Genomic DNA, 5953 nt, shown 5'->3' with positions numbered 1-5953 from the left:
TTGTAACCTTTTTTCCTCCTTTTATATATGTTTAGTTAGATGGCAGATGATCATGGATTGTTTCTGTCCAGTTTGTTGACTGTTTAGAAGGAAGACAAAAATATTATAGAATAATAATAATAACAATAAAAGAAAGGAAGAGCACATATACTCCGCAAAACTGTCCCGTTTGTGAACCAGAAGTTCGTTTCTCCAGCATGCAATCTTTTTCCAAGCAAGGAAAACTGGAAGAGAAAATGTATAAGCATAATCATCTTGACTGGTTCGAAATTGAGGATTAACATTGTACTTCAAAAATCTTGCTGTTGCCGGTAAATAAAACCGAGCAAAACCAAGCATAATGAGGCTTGCTCTTCAGGGAAAGCAAGGAATTTGCTATCCTTTAATCATTTTATCAACAGATTATTAATTGAACTCGAGCTGAATGAATCTTTTCCTAATCACTTAAACCAACTCCCTGAGATTACGATGTAATTAATGAGATACACTCTATTTTAAGTTAATTCAAAGAAAAAAATCCCACTCTCCTCTGATCATGAGTAAATATATCGCAACCTAAAGTATAAGCATGGTGATCTTCCATGAAGTTTCCAACTAAGTTAACACTTACTGAGCCAAGACAGAATTATACATAATGAAAACCCCCGGTCTTGAACGATGTTAGATTCTTGTGGTTTCAACAAGTTGTCACGGATTTTGAATTCTACAATGAAGGACTGCCCTTTTGTCAGATCTTAACTTAATCCTATATTGAAAATTAATTCAAATCTTGAAAAGGGTACTTGTGGAAAAGCTTGAAGCTAGCTTCAAGAGATATTTAGACCTTTTCACAAAAGATTGATTAAGCTAGGAGGGTTGGAGATGATGTGGTGAGCTTTGAGAGTTGCCAAAGAAGAACTGGGTGGGTAATCCACAAATTCTTACAAAAAAAATCCTTTACGTTAAACTTTCTGATACCTAAGAAAATATATTGCCTTGAATGCTAGATATAATGTGTAGAATATGCTTGATGTAATGTGTAGAAATGGGGAGTGAAGTAAATAAACATGAACAAAGTGGGAGGAGAAATATTCAGTGTTGTAAGAACTCTCTTTTACTTGTGTCTCACGAGGCTTGTTTGTGTACCCCATGAAACACATCAAATTGCGTAGAGACACGGGCACAAGTGGTGAAACATTATCTAGCCTATTTTAAGGGCCATTTTGCAGATTATTAGCTTCTAATGGATGATGGAGCTATGTTACTAAACACAAAACTAGCCTAGTGTGACGTCCACTGCTGTGTGGGCTCATTCCTAACAGGGGTGGGATGCAAACCACAGAAACAAGTACTTTTTTCCGGAATTGAGCAATGATTGATCCTATGCAGAGCGGCGGGGGTGGTGGTGGGTGTGGGGCTGGTCCTGTGCTAACTCGCAGGCTTGTAGCTGCACTTGACCTGCGATAAAAAAATCGGGGTGGCATGCAAAGTTGCAAACCACAGAAACAAGTAGACTTTTCCGGAATTGAGCGATGATTGATACTATCCCGAGCCGGCCGGGATACTTGGCCGGAAGGAATGGAGATGGCTGTCCTGGTCCGGTGCTAATGACAAGCCATAGAAATTAATAGTTTATTGGTTCTTTCTCTGCCATATTTCTATATATAAAATTAAGAGAACACGAACTATACATTATTATTTAAAAACGCATCTAATATTATTAAAAAAATTATTATAAAATATAAATCTAAAAATTATTTTTTTAAAAATTAATTTTATTTTAAAAAAATCAAGTCAAAACTAATATCTAGCTTAACGAAGCAATGACCTCCATGAGAGCCTATATATATATATATTAAATTTAATAAGGAAAATAACATGTTATTATCCCATGTATAAAAAAATAATGTTTTGTTTGTTTATCATTAGAATTCAACTATCATGATGACTGGAAAAATAAAATTCTTAATTTTTTATCTAAAAACTTATTTTAAACTTAATTTTGACTCAAAACACATATATAACATCCTAGATATTTTATTAAACCAACTCATCATGAAAAACATAAACAACCTCCCTAAACTTGAAATCCACTCAAAACAAAAAAAAAATTTAAGCTCATATTTAAATGTTTTACATATTTTTAAGGTAAAAAAAACATGTAACATCAAATAAAATCATTTAACAAAAAACAAATCTTAAACTAACTTTAGTATCTGGGGATTATTTTATAGGTAACATCCACATTCCAATCCATTATTGTTTGGAAAAAACTTGATTTATAAAAGTTTTTTCAAAAGTTTTATCTTTATACATAATCAAAACTAAAAGAAATAAATTATTAGACTATTTTAAAAGTATAACCTCCATGTTAGTTTGAAAAATATTTTTTTATTAATTTTTAAACTCATAAAAAAAAATTTATTTAAACATTAAAATTGCAAATGTTGTCAATTCTATTTTGTTCCATTTAGAATGACCGGTATATCTCGTTTCAATTTAAAAAACAGAACAAACCAGAATAGATTTCTTCTCGCTTAGAATCTCCGCTTGTTTTGAAAATTCCACCTAAATTCTAGTTGAAATGTTTTAGTTTCATTTCAACTAAATATTTTTTTTATATAAATATTATTAAGATTTACAGTATCAATCATATATTTCTTAAGCTGACCATTGCATCTGGATAAATTTTTATGAGGAATTTCTTTTCATATTATTATATCTCATGTTAAAATTTTAAAATAATCGAAGTTTAGAAAAGCTTTGCAAGACTGTCAATGAAATTTTTATAATTTTGATTAAATTCATAATTTTGTTTAGAAATATCATTTTGTTTAGAAATATCATTTTATTATGTTTTTTTAGATTGAATTTTTTTATTAATTTTATCATTCAACAATAAATTTATTAGTAATTGAGTTTCATAATTTATTTTAATTTTTTTTATTTATGGTTATTATGGTCTCATAAATAAGGTTATGAATTTAGAAAGTCAACCCAAATAAACTTAATATGTCCTCGTCTCAATAATGTTTTTTTTAAAAAAAGATCTTATCTTAAATTTTTTTAGTCAAATAATATTTTTATCACTTATTCAGGTTGTTTTTAAATCCGTCAAGTTAATTGTGTTTAAAATTTAAATTACATAATTTTATTTTTGAATTTGAATTGAAATTATATCAATATTTTGAATTTTATATATATATATGTGTGTGTGTGTACGCCAACATATAATGCAACCCCGAAATGATATATTCTGAAAGCTTTGGAAACCAAAATATATTATTTTAATTAAAAATAATAATTGATACCCCGAAACCGAATTAAATTTAAGAAAGAGGCATGGGATCTGCTGACCTCTATTGTCAAAGAAATAGTAAAACAACTATATGGATGAAAATTGTGTGGCACTAGAGGATGCCTCTTTCGTGCTTCTAATTTGTTGGTTATAGACAAGCCATTTCAAAAACTTGGAACCATCATTTTCGTAATGGTCAGGAGTGCTTTTATATGCAAATCATTTTTATTTTTTTAGAAAAACACGAGAAATTTAGTTTAACTACTAAATTGTGTGTGTGTGTATATATATATATATGTATATATATATATATATATATATTCTTAAATGGAAATCTAAGATTGGATTTCTAATTTAACCAAACCTAATGGGACATAAGTTTGGCCCAAGCCGAGCAGCTCATGTTTTGTGTCCCTATTAAGAATGGCTGGGGGTTCAAGATTGGATTTCCGAATCCCACAGGGCTAAAGAGCGTAAGCCCAAACTGCCTTGACGAAAGGGAGCTGTCCAAAACGCGTGGTTTCGCTGAACCATTTCCCAATTTGCGAAGGTTAACATGTTTAGGCTCAGTTAGCAATTGATAAGATCGTTTTCTTCTAATATAATAGCATTATCCATCAGTGACTATAAATCTAAATAATTACTATCCGCTTAGGGGTCACAATTGTTTTGTTTTTACTCTCATCAGCATCATGCAAATGGACAGGGTTTATAGTTATAAATATGCATCCATGAACCTCAAGGTAGAGAAGAAGTTTAATTCATTATAGATCTTCAACAAATTGGCCATCTTCATCTACACACAATAAATATAAAGCGAACATAGATACATAACATAATCTCTTGAGATTTCTCTTCATTAATGCTTTATTAACTCAAGCATTGGAGAGCCTCCACGAGGAGTTTTTTTTTCCCCAGAAGTTTGTGATCTTCAGACCCAACAACTTATTTTCAACGTTCCAGCCCAGTCATCTACCTTGAAAAAACCTCAGCATAAGCAATACTTCACATGTACATAATCTTGCATAACCAAGCCTCCAAACCCCTGATCAGTGTATATATATATATGTCTACGTACCGGATCTTTTAATCAATATTTCTAGCAACTGCAAACAAAAGAAAGCAAAATCTTGTTGAGAAGGTTCCTTAATTATATGAACTAACAAGGCTATAAACCTCGTTCAATCGTTTCCTGAATCTCCATCTCTTCCCTGAATGTCGTAATGAACTGCTCAGCTCTTTCATCTATTCCTTGCATCTGGGGAGACGCAAATCCCAATGACTCCCACATATCATCCGCCGTGCAGCCTCTTTCCCCTCTCATGATCTCATCTAATCCCATGCTCGTTCCTCCTGGCTCTACTGTTGTCGCAGCCTGATGATCAAGAATCTTCATAGTCCTTGTAGTTGGCGGAAACTTTGCCACCAACTCACTAGCACTTACAGGCCCTCGAAAGAGCTTAACAATATATACAGGTGCTAATTGTTTGTGTGCATGGCCAAAGCGGCTGCTACGTTGTTTGAAAGGAAGTGCACGACGTTGGCATGCAGGCCTCTTTCTTTTTTCATCACGTTTATGATTAAACGTTTTGTTAATAATATTGTTGGTTCTATATTTTGATTTCTTGATAGATTTGGACATGTTGAGTTTGTGGAGTTTTCTTTGGAATTTGGATGTGAAGCTCTTCCATGCCTTCTTGGCTGGCGGAAGCCTCAGATTCAGGCAAGACATGAACGAAAGAAGGAAAAGGGGATGAACAAGAAAAGAAGATGTTCGCGTTCAAGTACAGATTAACAGATGGTGTTTTAAAACCTGTGCTTTATAAGAAGAGTAGCTAAGATTGTTCTTTCTGCATTGTATTTGTTTTGTCTGACGGGTACGGGATTCGTATTCAACTTGTGCCGTAAATTTTCTGTGGATTCAGGACTGGCTTAGTCCATACGCTGAATGTTTGACGAGAGAAAATACAAGTAGCTATAAATGGACCCGCTTACTTCTTACGCTATTATAATCAACTAATCAAGTTCAGTAGAAGAGGAAATCAACCAGTTCGGTGGATCGACTTAAAGCTTAAGACTAAATATAATACAAATTAGATATTCACTTACCGATGGTTATTCGACAATCACTCAACCTTTTTGGTTTTGTGTGGAACAAGTGAAGTTATATACCCATATGACGCACAAATGGCCAACTGCAATTAATGAAAATCTAGCGAAGAGAACATTTCATGAAACTACGATTGACAGATGATTCTAGGAAATATAGCAGATATTAATGTATAGGTGATGAAGGATTCAGCCGATTATATTTGTTCTCTAAGCGATAACGCGTGATATCTTGCATTGTGACTAGAGAATAACCTCTTTACTGCAGTTCTATCTGATAACTTTTGAATTATGATCCAGAAGTTGTTTTTCTTAAATCAGGCCAAACGGACTCGTGATTTTGTTTTGCCAGAAAGCATTTTTCTCAAATCAGGGCTTCTTAATTTCTCTGCCTTAAATAGATCGAACAGCTTTTAGTCTAGGCCTCACCTGTGAGTTTACACTTTGCAAGATACCTAAGGAATCGAAATTTTCTATAGGGATTGATATATGCCTTTCCAGTTCTCTACAACATCTGCGATTGTAACGCATCTTTCTTTACCAACTCAAAGATTCCACCGTCGTGTA

This window comes from Populus euphratica, unplaced genomic scaffold (genome assembly GCF_000495115.2).
Source record: "Populus euphratica unplaced genomic scaffold, PopEup_1.0 scaffold30.1, whole genome shotgun sequence".
In the NCBI taxonomy this organism is placed as follows: domain Eukaryota; kingdom Viridiplantae; phylum Streptophyta; class Magnoliopsida; order Malpighiales; family Salicaceae; genus Populus; species Populus euphratica.
Note: the sequence above shows the minus strand (reverse complement) of the source record.